Below are 19,845 nucleotides of genomic sequence, written 5' to 3'. Positions count from 1 at the left end.
AAAGTTCCAGACCTACAAAAGTGATATCATTTTCCCGTCTTTTGGTGCATATCATTTTTTCGTTGCATCCAAAACAAGATTTTGCCACTCTAAATTGAGAATGCACGTGCAACTGCATTATGTATGCATGGACAATAGGGGGAGCTGAAAAAACCCAACACATTTACATTTAGTTAATAAGTCTATGCAAACCTCTAACAAAAATGCAAACCTGTTGGGTTATTTCAGTTCCACTTGATTTCATATGCATATGAATTGAGATTGCATATTAAACTATGACATCCATCTACATTGCCTAAAACCAAGAGATTCACACAGTTAGTTGTCATGTAATCATAGGTTAATGTTGAGCTTCACTTAGTTGCAATAATAGTTTAATATTCTCTACTAATCAAGGCTGACCACATGAAGGCCAAAATCTAAATTCCCTATTAAAATCTAAAATCTTTAACAAATGATCAATCTTTAAAGTACAAAAAAGGTTCTAGACCTGCAAAAGTGACATCATTTTCCCATCTTCTGGTGCATGTCATTTTTCCATCGCATCCAAAATAAGATTATGCCACTCTGAATCGAGAATGCATGTATAGTTGTATTCAAATGCATGGACAATAGGTGCATTTGAAAAAACAAAACATGATTACATTTATTTAATATGTCTATTAGTTTTTTTAAATTATAGACCATCATGAACAATGTTCATGATGGTCTATAACTTAAAATACCTAGTTAAAGACCTCTAACAAAAATGAAAACCTATTGCATTTTTCAGCTCCACCTGATATCATAGGCATATGTATTGAGGTTTTATATTGAACTATGCTGTCTTTCTCCATTGCCTAAAACCAAGAGATTCACATAGTTAGTTGTCATACAATTATAGGTTAATGTTGAGCTTCACTTGGTTTTGAGAATAGTTTAATATTCTTTACTAATTAGGGCCAACCACATGAAGGTGGAAGCTCATTTGGCCCCACCCCCCCAACATCTAAATTCCCCATTGACATCTAAAATATTAAAGAAAGGATCAATCTTTAAAGTACCTGGAATGTCCTCATCACCTATTGCTACTCTTGGGGGAAATCCTTCTTCATTTCTCATGAGTAATTCATCAGATAGGTACATCCAGAAATGTCCTCATTGCCTCCCACATAAAATGAATGCAATATTTCAAAATGCCCCCTAATAAGTAATAGTTCAAATGAAATAAACACATGAAAAATGAGAGATATAAAAAAAACAAAAGAAAATATGACATAAATCATTCCCCATTTGTTTTGATTATGAATAGATGCATACGAAAGAGGGTTGAGAGCTCCAAACAAGCGTGGAGAGCTCAAAGCTCTTAATGTTGGTGGAGATTTCATTGTCGCACCCTCTTGATCACTGCATTTCATTGTGTGCCCTTATGATCTCTACATTTCTTTGTCATGCCCTTGGTGGAGATTAGTGGCGATCTACGATTTCATTGCCATTCCCTTGTGATCACTACATTTCATTGTCATGCCCTCATGATCTTTGCATTTTGTTGTTGTGTACTTGTGCTCTTCATGCCCTTGCTCTACAATTTCATTTTTGTGTTGTTCCCTTGTGATCTCAATGCCCTTTACAACACTACAACATTTAGGTCAAATTACAATGACAATTTGCAATGACAATGTAATTTGTGGTGATTTTCATTTTTTTTTTGTAATTTGCAATGGTAGTGTAATTTGTGGTGTAATTCGGGTCCAATTGTAGTAGTGCTTGCTCTGCAATTTTATTCAAGGGGAGAAGAGGTACTTATGTAATGCTAATTTCTTTTCCTTCTAAATATGTATCTCTTTATGTTTCCCCGAATAGATGCTTAGAGAAGCTTCTCTTTATGTATATGTATGTGTATATACACACACACACACACACATATATATGTGTATCTATGTATTTATACAAAGATCTCTCTATTTATATATACATACATACATAGGCTCACACATATGTGTATATGTATGTATATATAGATATATATGCATATGTATATATATGTATATACATACATACATATAAAGAGATCACAAAGGCATGACAATGAGATGCATAGATCACAAGGACACGACAACAAAATACAAAGATGTAGAGATATATATATATACATAGATACATAGATACATATACAAATACATACATAGATACATACATATACATATGCAATTTTATCACCTTGTAAAACTATATTTGATCTTTACTCAATCACCAAGAGATAATATAATATGTAAGTACATATTTCTGCATACTTAGTTTGGTATGAATAGTTTCAATTTAATTTGTTTGAGGAGAGTGAGTCTACTCATGATGATAATGACTCCATCTATTGGGTTTTTAGAGGAGAGAGACTTACAAAAGATTAGATGTTGTTTATGGATATGGGATGATTTTGTTTGTGATGCCAATATATCCTCCTCCATATTGGATTTTTATATCATCAAATTGGTAGATACAAATCACTCAACTTGGCCTTCTAAAATGGTATGGGCTACTTGGAATTGTCAAACTTGAACTATTGAACTATACATTCAGATTGATGAACAACCACTTTGAATCACTAGTTTCATGCTTAGAACCTTTGGCCTTTGAAATGTGAACTTTGATTTTGATTTGTGGTGAATAGATTTCTACATACTTAGTCTGGTATGAATAGTTTTGATTGAATACAAGGATAATTGCTTGTGTGAATTCAAAACATGAATGATTAATTTAATTTAGCACAAGTACTATGCAAGTGTGTATGTATGCATGTAAAGCACTTCACACAGTGAACTGATATATACATACATACACGCACCTATGCATATAATCATCATAATTAATTATCCTTGAATTTGAACAAAGCTATTATATATGAAAAAGAGATACATGTTTAGAAGGGAAAAAATAACATTTACATAGGTACCTCTTCTCCCCTTGAAGAAATTGTAGAGCAAGGGCACAAAGATCACAAGGGCATGACACAACAACAAAATGCAATGATCACAAGGTAGTGACAACAAAATCCTAGATCTTCACTGATCTCCAGCAACGTTCAGAGATCTCCACCCTCTTTTGCACGTAGTTTTGCACAATCAATCAAAACAAATGGGGAAAGATTAATGTCATATTTTATTTTCTTTTTTGTTTATAATACATAATCCACAATCCACAAGATCTCTTTGTATACATACATACATACATCTATAGACACACATATATTTATGTATATATATGTATATATACACATATATAAACATACAAATATATATATGTTTATATATGTGTATATACATACATACATACATACATACATACATATATACATACATACATACATACATACATACATACATACATACATACATACATACATATATATATATATATATAGATACATATATATATATATATATATATATGTACATATATATATACATATATACATACATACATATATACATACATACATGAAAACAACAATGCAGTTTCTAAGAGTTTACAATTGTTCAAAAAAATTAATGTTTTACAATAAAATGCACATGAAGAACTGTTAGCTCAGAAGCAAGAACATGGTGTTGAAATAATACAGAAAGTTCTTGTCATGAGAGGTCTGCAAGTGAGGTTGTTGACCAATCTTGAAAACTTGAATTCTGAAATGAAAGCTATCGATGATCAAACACCTATGCCAGGGTTACAACATAATGTGAATTTTATTTTAGATAAGGTAGAGGCACATATTCAAAAGTTCAATAATCAAAATTTAAGGCATGAGTGCGAAGGAGAAGGAGCGGCTTTAGAAAGAGACTACATGAAAGAAACAACAACTAGACAAAATAGAGGATATTATGGGAGCCACTAGATATAATCCAAGAAAATTTTGTGGTAGTTACTATGACATTGGCACTACAACATTTGGGGTCAAATTGCAACTATAATTTACGACGGTGTAATTTGTGGTCATTTTCATGTTTTTTTGTAATTGTCCTCGATGTTATCACAATAATGAGGTTGGTATTGTAATTACGATGCTCACATGAGTATAAACAAAAAAAAGGAAAACACAACATAAATCATTCCCCATTTTTTTTGATTGTGGAGAGTTGTATGCAAAAGAGGGTGGAGAGATCTGAACAAGGGTCGAGAGCTCTAAACATTGCCTTGCCCTTGTCATTGGTGTTGGCATTAAGTAATGTTTGTTATTAGTGACAACACTTATTGAGATTCTATATGGTTACTAAGCTCTCTAGTGTTTGCCAAGCATTCCAATGGCTACCAAGTTTCATAGTTCATACTGAGCATTCTAGTGGTTATTGAGTGAATTTAGGTAGTGTGAACTCCAGCAATTTAGATCAAGTAGTTCAATGGTTACTGAGCTTCACAATGTCTACCGAGTCATCAGTTCTTGTGATGTGAAGCAAGTGTTAATCGAGTGAGGGGATGAGTAATGTTAACTGAGTGATGGGATGAGTAGTACTTACCAAGTGTAGGCATTGTAAACATGAAATTTAGTTTCTACCAAGTGACACTATATCTATCAAGTCTCCAATGTTCACTGAGTTCAAAGCTATGTTGAGTGATTAGTATGGAATGAGTCTCTACTTCTACCAAGTACATGATGATGCTGAGTAATGGAGTGGATATCGAGTATTAGAAATTCACCAAGTCAGCTTTTAGAACCCAAGTTTCTACATTTGGGCCAACTTAGTAATATTTGTGTTATCTTGTGTATTGGCTGACCTTGTAATTATAAGAATTGGGTTGGTAGGTATATATGGAATGTATTGTATTATACCCAAGTATGAATGAAGTAGCAATGTTTTGAGAAGAGTGAAAGTGAATATGATGATCAACATGCGAATGTGAATCAGCAGTAGAGTAAAGTATAGAAAGGTCAAATTAGGAGCAGTCAAGTTACATCTATCACAACGTGGTGATCAGCATTTCAAGGATCTTAATCAAAAATTTAGTTGTAAGTTGATCTACTATTTCATCCTAATAGGTGAATTAGCTTCAAATCCTTTGATAGGGTAGACTTAATAGTCTTTTCTTAAATCTCTTTACTGAGTGCATACTTCATTGTATGTTTGTAAAACCTCTAACAAGGTGGACCTAGTAGTCCTAATTGCTCCTAATAGGGAAAATCATTAGAAGTGATCATTATAAGCCTTAACAAGCTAACTTTATATTGCAATATTGAAGTTTTGTTGGTATCATCCCCACCCCAATTTTACTTTCTATTTGGATGGTTTCTGGGTCACCAAATATTGTGTTCAAAGTGTTTTATGCTTAAAGTTTCTCATGCATGTAGTAGATTAATGATAAATGGATTATGTTATTAAGTGTTAAATTTGTTCAAAATTTTTGAGGTTACTGATTCACCCCTCCCCTCTCAGTAACCTAGCTAGTCTTGATTATTTCCAACAATTGGTGCATTTCATTGTTGTGATCTCTACATTTTGTTGTCATGCCCTTTCTTTTCACTTTTGTTATTGTGTATCTCTACATTTCTTTGTCATGCCCTTGTTTTTCAATTTGGTTGTCATGCCCTTGTGATCTTTGTACTTTGTTGTCATGCCCTTTCTCTATGATTTCATTGCCATGCCCTTGCTCTATGATTTTGTTGCTATGACGTGCCCTTGCTCTACAATTTTGTTTCTATGTCATGGCCTTGCTCTATAATTTTGTTTTTGTGCCCTAGCTCTACAAGTTTCTTCAAGGGAGCTACGTAAATTTTCATTTCTTTTCCTTCTAAATAGGCATCTCTTTGTATTTCCTTCTAAACATGCATATATAGAGATTTTTTTAAGGTTCTTATTACATCTTAGCACAACAAAAAAATTGATCCAACTGCATACACATTCTAGAATCCAAATAATAAAAAAATAGAACTCACTCAACTTGTGCTAAGTTACTTACCTCAAGATCCTCCACAAAAATAATGCAGACCAAGAAAAATGGCCGAAGTTCATAATAAATTTTACAAAAACATATCATTGTAGATATTTTTAGAAAGAAACTAGCAATAACCTAGTTAAATGGGTTCTTTTTTTGATTAGCTAGGTTGATTACAAATTCCTATAGAAGTGTCATCAAATTAGGTACAATAAAATGAATAATTAGTTGTTCCTAGCTAGCAGGATCAAATACAATTTTCCAAGGTGATAAAATTGCATTTGCAAGGAATTGAAGAATAACTTCAGTGAATATTTGAGTGTAAGGAGTTGAAGAAGTAAGTTTTGCTTTTGTGTAAATGCCATAATGATGAAGCTCATTCCCTTGTAGAATCCTCTACCACAATGACATTACTCTTAGAAAGTACATTGTTGTTTTCATGTATGTATGTATGTATATATAATAATGAATAATAATAATGTTTTCATGTATGTCAAATTAATAACTAACATTATCATTGGATCATTTAATAATGAAGTAATCAACCTAGCTAATCAACAACTAGACCAATTTAACTGGTATTTCCAATGTCACAGTACCTATTGCAACACTTTCCTAGCTCCCATAATATCCTCTATGTTGTCCAGTTGTAATTTCTTTTGTGCAGTCTCTTTCTAAAGCTTCTCCTTCTCCTTTGGTGTTGTGACTTAAATTTTGATTATCAAACTTCTGAATATCTTCCTCTACCTTATCTAAAATCAGCTTCATAGTGTGTTGTAACTTTGGCATTGGTGTTTGATCATCGATAGCTTTCATTTTAGCATTCAAGTTTTCAAGATTGGTCAACACGCTCACTTGCGAACCTCTCATGTCAAGAATTGGTACTATTTCAACACCATGTTCTTGCTTCTGAGCTAATAGTTCTTTAGGTGCATTTTCTTGTAAAACATTATTTTTTTTTAACAATTGTAAACTCTTATAAAGTGCATTGTTTTTTTCATGTATATATATATATGTATGTATGTATGTATGTATGTATGTATATACATACATATATACATATGTATATGTATATGTATGTGTATATATGTATCTATATACATACACAAACATATCTGTGTGTCTATGTATGTATGTATGTATGTATATAGAGAGATCTTGTGGATTATGGATTATGGATTATAAACAAAAAAGAAAAAAAAATATGGCATTAATCATTCCCCATTCATTTTGATTGATTATGGAGAGCTACGTGTGAAAGAGGGTGGAGAGCTCAGAATGAGGGTGGACAACTCTAAATATTGGTGGAGATCAGTGGAGATCTAGTATTTTGTTGTCATTCCCTTGTGATTAATGCATTTTGTTTCTGTGTCATGCCCTTGCAATCTCTGTGCCATTGCTCTGCAATTATCTTCAAGGGAAGAAGGGGTACCTATGTAAATTTTCTTTTTTCTTCCTTCTAAACATGTGTCTCTTGTTCATATATAATAGCTTTGGTTAGATTCAAGGATAACTTATTATGATGTTTGTATGCATATGTGCATGTATGTATGTATATCAGCTCACTATGTGAACTATTTACATGCATACATACACACTTGCATAGTACTTGTGCTAAATTAAATTAATCATTCATTTCTTGAATTCACACAAGCAATTATCCTTGCATTCAATCAAAACTATTCATACCAAACTAAGTATGCAGAAATCTATACTTACATATTATATTATCTCTTTGTGATTGAGTAACGATCTTGTGCATAATATCATCCAGGTCATGATCTAATGCATTCACATTAAGTCATAATAGGATTGAGTAGATGATCCATTTATGTTACTTCATACTTTTTTTATTGAATATTTTGTTTAACATAATCAATAATACTAGAATTGTACAACTACAACTAGTACTCTTGTTTATTTTATTTAATCATATACATTTAAGACTATTATTTTTGTTAAAATTAGACTGTATATTTGTTATCACTAAAGCAAAAATATAAATCTCTGATAATTATCTTTTTTAATTTCAAGATCTTCATATTTAATGTGAAGAGTTTCCACTACTAGACAATGTAATAGCCACAATGTGGAGCCACGTAGCTCATGGCTTTTTCCACCAAATTATATTTTTGTGCTTCAAAAATATTATAGGTGAATTTTATTCTAATTTTCCATACATTTAATAATTTGTCACTTGTCATTTGAGGTAATTTTATATTTTGAGATAGAGATATCTATCATAAGGATGTATATGCCAATTTTGATCATCTCGCTTTCAAAGTTGATTCCCTTATCAATTTAATGAAACTACTGTCAATTAACACCCTAATTTTTTGCACCTTGCCCAATCATCCATTCACACACAACCATCTTCCTCCTACCCCACCAAAGCACACAACCCTTGTTTGAGGTTTATATCTTAGTCCCTCTTGGGTTTTGAACCTCATTGAGCCTATTTCAAAATGGTTCCATTAGTTCAAGGAGGTTTAGATGTTCAATAAGTTTAGTGTCCTAGGCAGTTTAGTGGTTTCAATGTTCAGAAGGCTCTTAGCTTGGATCAGAGTATTGAGATTCAAAGACTCTTTAATTTAGATTGAATGGTTCATATCAATTTGTGTAGATGCTTTCAAATGTCTCCAAGGACATTTAGGTGTATTTTGGTTCATAATAGTCCATCTATCACAAATCAAATTTGAAGTTTTCATTTCAAAGGCCAAAGGTTTTGAACATCAAACTAGTGATTCAAAGTGTCAGTTCATCAATATGAATATACAATTCAATTTTTCAAGTTTGACAATTCCAAGTAGCCCATACCATTTTAGAAGGCCAAGTCGAGTGATTTCTATCTAGAAATTTGATGATTTAGAACTTCAATATGGAGGAGGATATATTGGCATCATAAACGAATCATTCAATATCCATAAACAACATCTAATCTTCTATAAGTCTTCCTCCTCTAAATACCCAATACATGGAGCCATTATCATCATGAGTAGACTCACTCTCCTTAGATGAATTCAATCAAAACTATTCATACAAACTAAGAATGTAGAAATATGTAATTATAGATTATATTATCTCTTGGTGATTGAGTAAAGATCAAATACAATTTTCCAAGGTGATAAAATTGCATATGTAGATGTATGTATGTGTGTATGTATGTATGTATGTGTATATGTATGTATGTATGTATATATGTATCTCTACATCTTCTTGCCATGCCCTTGTGATCTCTATATATGTATGTATGTATGTATATACATATATATATATATATACATACATACATACACAAACATATGTGTGTATGTATGTATATAAATAGAGAGATCTCTATATACATAAATACATACATACATACATACATAGACACACACATGTGTGTGTATGTATGTATACATACATACATATATATAATTAGAAGCTTTTCTAATCACCTGCTGTGGGAAATATAAAGAGATACATGTTTAGAAGGAAAATAAAATAATATTTACATAGGTACCTCTTCTCCCCTTTAAGAAAATAGTAGAGCAAGCACTACTGCATTTGGGCCCGAATACACCACAAATTACACCCCCGTCACAAATTGTCATCATAATTTGACTCAAAATATTGTAGTGCAAAGGGAATAGAGATCACAAGAGCACAAAATGATGAGAAAATTATAGAGAAAGGGAATAGAGATCATAAGGACACAAAAATGAAATGCAGAGATCACAAGGGCACGACAATGAAATGTAACGATCACAAGGGCACAAAAAAAAAATTGTAGATCTCCACTGATCTCCACCAAGGCCACGACAATGAAATGTAGAGATCATAAGGGAATGAAAATGGAATGGCAATGAAATATCCACCAACATTCAAAGCTCTCCACCTTCTTTTGCGCGTAACTCTTCACAATAAAAAAAATGGGAAATGATTTATGTCATGTTTTTTTTTTTTTTTTTTTTAATATCTTAAATCTGCCTCACATTGTTTTGTAACTTTGGCATAGGTATTTGATCCTTGATAGCTTTCATTTCAGCATTTTAGCATTCAAGTTTTCAAGTTTCCTCTTCATTATATTGTCCTTTCCACCCTAAAAACCACTTTGTCACTTAATTAAAATTAGGACTTGAACAAATCCAATGATAAAAAACTTGCTACACTTTGGAAATTTTTTTGCCTCCAACATTACAACCATATGATAATGGGAATAACACATGCCCGAGACATAACCCAGTTACATTGGTCTAGTTGATGATTAGTTGGGTTGATTACAAATTCCCTTAGAACTCTCATCAGATTAGGTATGATAAAATGAACAATTAATTGTTCCTAGCTAGAAGGATCAAATACAATTTTCCAAGGTGATTAAATTGCATATGCAGATGCATCGCTTGCATGCTAGGCATGAAGCACATTCCTCAATTTATAACAAATGATTGGATATAAAGGCTCAATATGCTGGCCCAACAATGGAAGCCAAGGATGTAGCGATGCATGTATTGAAGTTAATTTGAGCATCACTATATGATCCAGAATATTATGAAGTACTAAAGTTGATAGTAACTTCTCCCATGTCTCCAAAAAATGTAGCATAGGTTTAGGGTCCCTTGGCTCCCAAGAATTTGTAGTATAGGTTTAGGGTAGTAACTTACAATCAACTCATCACTAAATTTATTCTTTGGGCCATTATGATATTACCTCTAAACCATGCAAAGGATGTTGAATTAGTTGCCAACCTTGAAACACTCTTATAAGAAATGGAAAAGAAAATGTAGATGCAATACATGAAAAATTGCACAACTTGTAGTATTTATATATAAAGATAGATATTTTTAAAGGTGCTTATTACATATTGGCACAATAGAAAAATCAATCCAGCTACATAGATATTCAAAAATCCAAACAATAAAATAATAAAACTCACTCAACCCATGCTAAGTGACTTAGCTCAAGATCCTACACAAAAATAAAGTAGACAAGGAAAAATGGGAAGAGTTCACAAGAAATTTTAGAAAAACATATCATAGTAGATATTTTTAGAAAGAAAAAGGTCATAACCTAGTTAAATTGGTCTAGTTGTTGATTAGCTAGGTTGATTACAAATTCTTGTACAACTTTCATTAGATTAGGTACAATAAAATGAATAATCAATTGTTCCTAGCTAATAGGATCAAATAAAATTTTCCAAGGGAAAAAAATTGCATATGTAGATGTATGCATGCATGCATGTATGTATGTATAAATGTGTATATGTATGTATGTATGTATGTATGTATATAGAGAGATCTTGTAGATTGTGGAGATCAATGAAGATCTAGGATTTTTTTTTGTGCCCTTGTGATCTCTGCATATAGATATATATATATATATATATATAGATATATATATATATATATATATATATATATATATATATATATAGATATATATATATATATATATATATATATATATATATATATATATATATATATATATATATATATATATCTATATGCATATGTATATATATGTGTATACATATGTATGAATGTATATAAACAAAGAGATCTTGGCACCACAAAAAATAACTAAAACTCACTCAATAGGCAGTATGACCATAGATGCAATGATAATGCCTATTGGTAAGTAGATTCCTCTTTCTCTCTCTCAATTTTCATGTGTTTATTTCACTTGAACTATTATTTCTTAGGGGGCATTTTTTAATATTGGATTCATTTTATACAGGAGGCGATGAGGACATTCCTAGATGTACCTGTGTGATGAATTTCTTTTGAGTAATGAAGATGGACTTTCCATGAGAATAGCAGGAGGCAATGAGGAAATTCTAGGTACTTTAAAGATTGATCTCGTGACATTCTATGCAACTTACCATGCTTATACACGTATGGATATTTAGGTAATCAACCTTACATTTAATATAAAAAATATGTGCTTCAAGATCAACTTTGCATTAAACAAAAGAATCATGCATGTTTTTTCAATTTTACATTTGAATAAAGTGGCCCCTTATAGAAAGAATAATCCATACTTATGGTCTATCTTAAGAATTTTCAATAGATGTAACCTAGTCTACCTGGCTTTTGAAAATAGAAGGCTAAACTTTGAGTTTCAACATTAACTTGACTAGTTTGTTTAGACCCATTGATTATTGTCACAAACTTTTAAACATAACTATATAAGGAGTGAATTAGGACATATATAGGTTAACCTTACATTGACTATAAACTAAAACACAAAGGTTTCACTAGGGTATTACAGTATTGTAATTATAGAAAATCACCTTATTTGCTTGAGTGGGTGTATGATGGAAAATATGTGTATTAGGTGAGTAAAGCTCACTAGTGGTTATAGGAATACAACTACAACAAAATAATAAAAAACTAGACCTACATATTTGTTAGAGTGAGTAGTACAAGGGTCTTGATCCTGTGGATATAAGTTTGTAGGTAGCCTAGTAGGCAGAGTATGCCTCCACTGTGTAGATGTCTTGGACATAGTTAGTTAGCACTTAACTATTTCAAGATATTATATGTTGACTCATGAGGCTCATTTCGTTGTAGAAGCTTATACCACAATAACATTAACTCTAAACCATGCAAAGGATGTTGAAGTGGTTTGCAACCTTGAAACACTCTTATAAGAAATGGCAAAGCAAATGCAGACTGAATACATATATTACTATTATTTATGTATATGTATGTATGTATGTGTATATATATATATATATATGTATGTATGTATGTATGTATGTATACATGTGTATATGCATATATATGTGTATATACACAAAGAGATCTTGGCACAACATAAAATTGATCTAGTTGCATACATATTCTAGAATCCAAATAATAAAATAATAAAACTCACTCAACCCATGCTAAGTGACTTACCTCAAGATCATGCACAAATTATCACTATGCTCATTGCCCTCTCCATTTGCACCATTTTTCCTTATATCTGTCAAATAGTTTATGGCATTATTTATCCCTCAATTGAAGACACTACAAGATTCAAATTGAAAGATGAGGTTTGTCTAAGAGTGCTGCCAAAAGAACCTACCATAAAAGGGTCCCTTTGCCAATTATGTGTAATGGTCCATAGGAAAAAGAATGGGCTACAGGGATAAAATAAAGATAGGTCCAAATTAGAAGGAGGGCACTTGACACCACACTTAGGTGCTTAAATTAATGAATGAGCACACCAAGTGAAAAACCTTGTGTGATGAATGATTATATGATTTTCTACATATTTCACCACATATAAGTGCATTTTATGTTCAAATTAATTCTTAATTAGACATTTGTGAGCACTAGGTGTGTGAAGGCTCCATGCAAAAACATGTACAAGTAAAAAAGGTCATGAACATTTTTGATGAAATGTTTACCAAGAGCATACACAAGTTCCTCAAGGTGACTTTAATTATTAAATTTTCATATACTTTTTGATTGTTATTATTCATTTCCTTATTAATTTTATTATAATAATCCAACACATTTTGTTTTAGGTAATGAAACTTATGGGTACTGTTATATGTTTAGAAAATGGGAGAAAAAGCCCAATATCAAGGCCATTCATGCAAACAATCTATTAATTTTAAGGGACTTGATAACTTAATAAGCATTACACATTTCCAAGGAGATTCTAACTTGAATGTAAAGGGATTTTAGAGTGATTTAATATCATACTATCTCATACATGGCACCTATTTCATTTTCAATTCTACAATTTTCATATCTTACACATCATTCAAGAGACTTAACACCAAAATTGTATTGGACAACATCTTCAAAAATAATCCAATGCATTACAAACTCTAAATCACACCACTGCTCTTCCTCAAGATCCTACACAAATAAGAAATGCTACCTCAAACATTGCAACCATATGATAAGTGGGAATAGAACATGCTTGAGCGACAACCCAGTTAAAATGGTCTTGTTGCTGATTAGTTGGGTTGATATCAAATTCTTGTAGAACTATCATCATATTAGTTACAATAAAATGAACAATTGACTATTCCCAACTAGAAGGATCAAATATAGTTTTTAAAGGTGATAAAATTGCATATGCAGATGCATCACTTGAATGCAAGACATGAAACACATTCCCCAATTTATAACGAATGGTTGGATATAAAGGCTCTATACATTGACCCAACAATGGAAGCCAAGGATGTAATAATGCATGTATTGGCATGCTCTCCCTATGATCATCCCAAGTATCTACTACTTTTATTAATTTGGGCATCACTATATAATCAATAATGTTATGAAGTACTAAAGCTAGTAGTAACTTCTCCCATGTATCTAGAAAATGTAGCATAGGTTCAGGGTCCCTTTGCTCCCAGGAATTTGTAGCAGCTATTCTCACTACTAGAAGAATAACTTCAGTGAAGAGTTGAGTGTAAGGAGTTGAAGAAGAAAGCTCTTCTTTTGTGTAAATTCCATAATCATTAGGCTCATTCTCTTGCAAAAGCCTCTGCCATAATGACATTACATCTAAACCATAAAAATGATGTATATATGTATGTATATATGTATGTATGTATGTATCTATGTATATATGTATGTATGTATACATATGAATGTATATATATGTATGTATGTATATATATGCATACATATATATATGTATGTATATATTTATGTATGTATGTATGTATGTATGTATAAAAAGAGATCTTATGAATTGTGGAGATCAGTGAAGATCTAAGATTTTGTTCCCATGCCCTTGTGATCTTTGTATATGTATGTATGTATGTATGTATATATATACATACATATAGACACATATGTGTGTGTCTATGTATGTATATATGTATATAAACAAAGAGATCTTGGCACAATAGAAAAACAATAAAGCTCACTCAACACATAGAATGACCACAAATGTGATGGCAATGCCTATTGGTAAAGTATATTCCTCTTTTTCTCTCTCATTTTTCATGTGTTTGTTTCACTTGAGCTATTATTTCTTAGGGGACATTCTGTAATATTGGATTCATTTTATGTAGGAGGTTATGAGGACATTCCTAGATGTACCCGTGTGGTGAATTGCTCATGAGCAATGAAGATGGACTTCCCTTGAGAGTAGCAGGAGATGATGGGGACATTCTAGGTACTTTACAGATTGATCCTTTCTTAAAGATTTTAGATGTTAACATGGAATTTAGATGTTGGGGGGGGGGGGGGGTGGTGGTGGTGGGGCCAAATGAGCTTCCACCTTCATGTGGTTTTAGGCAAGTGATGCTCAACATTAACCTATGATTGCATGACAACTAATTTTGTGAATCTCTTGGTTTTAGGCAATGCAGAAGGATTCCATAGTTCAATATGCAATCTCAATTCATATGCATATGACAGACAGGTTTGCATTTTTGTTCTAGAGGTCTTCAATTAGGTATTTTAAGTCATAGACCATCAAAAACATTGTTCATGATGGTCTTTAATTTTAAAAACTTAATAGACCTATTAAATAAATGTAATCATGTTGTATTTTTCAGCTATGCATGTTGTCCATGTATTTGAATGCAACTACACATGCATTCTTGATTCAAAGTGGTGGAATCTTATTTTGGATGTGACAAAAATGACATGCACCAAAAGATGGGAAAATGATGTCACTTTTTTAGGTCTAGAACCTATTTTTACACTTTAAAGATTGATCCTCTTAATTTAGATGTGTGTGGGGGGGGGGGGGGGGGGAATGAGCTTCCAACTTTATGTTGTTGGCCCTGTTTAGTAGAGAATATTAAATTATTCTCAAAACCAAGTGAATCTCAACATTAACCTATGATTGGATGACAACTAACTATATGAATCTCTTAGTTTCAGGCAATGCTGAAGGACACCATTGTTCAACATACAATCTCAATTCATATGCATACAACATTAGGTGGAGTTGAAAAAACCAAACAAGTTTGTATTTTTGTTAGAGGTTTGCATAGACCTATTAAATAAATATATGTGTTGGGTTTTCTCAGCTTCACCTATGGTCCATGCATATAGAACACAGTTGCATGTGCATCTTTGATTTAGAGTAGCATAATCTTATTTTGGATGAGATAGAAAAATGAAATGCACTAGAAGATGGGAAAATGATGTCACTTTTGTAGGTCTAGAACCTTTTCTTGTACTTTAAAGATTGATCATTTCTTAAAGATTTTAGATGTTGGGGGGGCTGGGGCCAAATGATCTTCCACCTTTACGTGGTTGACCCTAATTGGTGGAGAATATTAAACTATTCTCAAAATCAAGTGAAGCTCAATATTAACCCATGATTGCATGAAAACTAGCTATGTGAATCTATGATTGCATGACATCTAACTATGTGAATCTACTATGAGCTATGAGAGCATCATAGCTGAATTTGAGCTAATTTTTTTTTTTTATTAATACAAGAAGTTGTCACAATTGTGATGAGTTATTTCGATGGCTAGCTATCACTCCCATAGAATTGATATTACACACTCATTGCTATTGTGATGACATGTGCTGACAACGAGCCATCACTCCCACAAGATTGTTGTCACTTTCATGTCACAATTATGAAGGTGGCCCCAATGGCATCGCTTGGGCAACAGGTGGCCATTGCAGTTGTGATTGCTTGCCATCATAATTCGCGTCCAAATGTAGTAGTGTGGAATTACTTGCAAGTGTCTTTTGAGAGTTTATAGTCCAATCATCAATGATCTACCCTGTGAAAGGCCTACCCTAGTGAAGGCTCAACACTCTATTAAAAGTGACCTATCTAATGGATTTACAAATGTTCACTTGGAATGTCACCTTGTTAAAGGATTTACAATATGGTTGTTAAACCAACCTATCTTCATAGGATTTTCATTCGCCTAATACATAAAGTATAGTAGAATGTGATGCCCTGATAACTTACAATCCTCAATTGCTGATTTCAAATCCTTCTTATGTCCAATCTAATATGATCCTTCTTGATCTGATATAACTCTATTTGTAGTGCTGGTACTCTATCCTAAACAAATTGATTCTATAATGTTGTTCTTCCTCTAAGTCTTTACACCCCTTAAAACTTCCTTCAGAATTTTGCTAGCATTCTCTCCTTGCATACATTCTCTACTTGATCATGAATTATGGAGTTTGACCTCCTTATAAAGATCTCATGACTTAGGGTTAGGTTTGAATCTACAATTGAGATTCATCCATCTTTCCCACTCAATTCTTTTCATTTTTCTGATTGGTTGCATGTTGATTTCATAGGGAATGTAATAGATTTGATCTTGTCTTTTAGATCCTTCGAGATTCATCTTGAGTTGGCTCAAAAATGGTTTACATCTTAGTTTGTGAGGGCACAAACTACTATGCTGATTCTATGTTACTCGACACTTACTAATTGTTGATGCTTAGCACATATAGAAATTTTGTCTTGCTCGGCACCTATAGTAACTCTATCTCGCTCTGAACCTAAACTTTGCTTGGCACATATACTAGCTTGGCATCAATTGTCACTTGGCACTTGAATCTAGCTCAACACTATCTATCTACTTGGCATCTATGTTGACTTGACACCTGTTCAACTTCTAGCTTGGTACATACTATAGCTCGACATCTATATTATACTCGGCATCAATGTAGAAATTTCCAAAGTTTGTTGACACTCAATTGTCAAAACCAATCTGAGACCAACAATCTCCCCCTTTAACATGAGTGTCAAAAACACTTAAGTAATCTTTATGAATATGATCTTTATGAGTATAATATACATCTTGTTCGGTATATATACAAAATTTCAAAAATTTACTCAAAATTTTGTAGAAGACTATATACCTCAAAACTTGTAACTCCCCCTGAGCTGATGTGCCATTTCTATATCCAAAACTCCTTATTCTATATTTGTCTCATGCTGATTATTTTGATACTTTTTATCTCTACCTTTTTATTCCTTTCCTTGTCTACCCTATTTTTTCTCTTCTTCTTTTTCTACTCCCCCTTTCACACATCTTCCCCTATTGTTAATGTATCCTTTTGGCTTTATTTATCTCCTAATTTATTGTATCTCCCCCTTTATTAATTATCTCCCCCTTTTTTGATACTTATGTCAAAGGGTGCTATCCATTATGATCTTCAGAGTGGCAACCAAATTGTCTAATGCAATTTCTAGTGCTTTAAGCTGGATGGCTATCTCTACTGCAAGGTGTACCAGGTCGTCCAATGTAGAAAGATTAGGATCTTTCTTCAAGAAATTCTCTATATAGGCCATTTCTTTGTGCAAAACTTCAATGTGAGGGGTTATGGCAGACTGGATTTGTATTGTCTTGGCCTTGGTGTTTGCCTCATCTGCTATGAGTATGACTAATTGCTTTTGTGTGTGAAGCATTGTAACAAAATGTTTCTCACTGTGAGCTAGATCCTTGGGTAGTTGCATGCTAGATACTTTAAGATTCATCTCCAAGCTCAATATCCTCTGGCTGGTCTCTTGTGTGAAGTATGAGGAATCACAAAATTTTGAGTATAATGAGAATATATTCTCAAGTATTGCTTTTACCTTTGCTATCTTCTTTTCCAGCTCCACTTGTGATAGTGCTATTTCACTAGATATTTTCTCATTTACTTTCATTTGAAATTTCTTTTTAGACCATTCTAACAATTTCATGTTAGTATCAAGGTCTTCATTCTGTGCCTAGTCCACTATACTAGATAATTGCTCCATGATTGGCTTTGTTTCATTAGGTGCTTCCAAGCTAAATGCATCAAGAAAGATGTCTTTGATTTCTGTCAATGCTTGCCTCTAGTTGTACTCATTTCTGAGTATCTCTTATTTCTTCTTCTTTTCTAGTGCCTCTTGCCCTTCATTTATCTAATCAATAGTCATGGTTGCATAGTCATTTTGAGGAATGACTATCTCCTCATCTAGAGTAGGGTGTCCATAGTGAAGTACCCTTGCAACCCTTATAGAGCTCAATCCTAGTGTAGATATTTGTAGTGGTATAGAAACAGTGCTCGGCTATAATGTTGTTCAAGTGGTAATGTTTTTCAAGTGGGGGCCCCTATTGTAGGCAAGTTTATTAGTGTTTATATTGCCTCTTGCTCTTTATCCTTAGGGGTCTCCTCCTCTTCTTTTCTGCTCTCCTTCTCTTTTTTGTTCTCTTCAACTCTGCCTTGGTCAATGATTGAAATTCGAGGAGGTGCACCTTGTCCTTGTGTTGTAGAAACATAGATATCCTTCTATCCTATTTGATCCTTTGCTTGTTCCTTGGTAGTTGAAGTTACTGAGACTATGGTGTGAACCTTAGAAGATGCATCTTGAGTTTCTTTCTCTTGTGGTTCACCACTTGTAGCTGTTGGAGTTTGTGAAGGTGGTTCTTGTGGATTCACCTTCTACTTTGTGATTTTAGCTACTACCTTTCGTAGTTCCTCCACACTCACCAAGACTGGATTGGTACATGGTTGTGATTGCAAAGTAGTATGGTGAAGGATCTTTCTAAGATCCTCTGTAGTCAATGGGTTGATGTTCTAACTAGAGGTGTTAGGAACATCCTATACAATTACTGTATCTATAGGTGTGGGAGTTACATGTGGAGGACTTGGTGGTGGCATCTATGTGTCTTGCACACTCTATTCCTATTGCTGCCCCTCAGCAGTTGCCATGTCAACCTTTTGTGTTTCCTTCTCTACTATAACATCTTCCTTTTCTTTTTCCATTTCTTCTTCCTTATCATTTTTATCTTCTTCTTCACCATTATTTCTTCCCTCAAAGAGGTCTGCTTCTCCTTATTTCATTGTGGTCAGCCCATAAATCAACTTCCACATTTGTGTGGACCGTTTCACAACATCCTCAATGATATTTTGTAATATACTAAAGGCTCTATACATGGGTGCAAATTTTCTCCCATGCTTCTTACTTGCCTTGCTTATTTGGCCTTTTATGAGGCCAGGCATCATACGAGCCAATGTCGACTCTCTCATCTCCTTTTCCATA

This window comes from Cupressus sempervirens, chromosome 5 (assembly GCF_028749045.1).
Source record: "Cupressus sempervirens isolate cs-2001-9-10 chromosome 5, ASM2874904v1, whole genome shotgun sequence".
Lineage (NCBI taxonomy): Eukaryota > Viridiplantae > Streptophyta > Pinopsida > Cupressales > Cupressaceae > Cupressus > Cupressus sempervirens.
Note: the sequence above shows the minus strand (reverse complement) of the source record.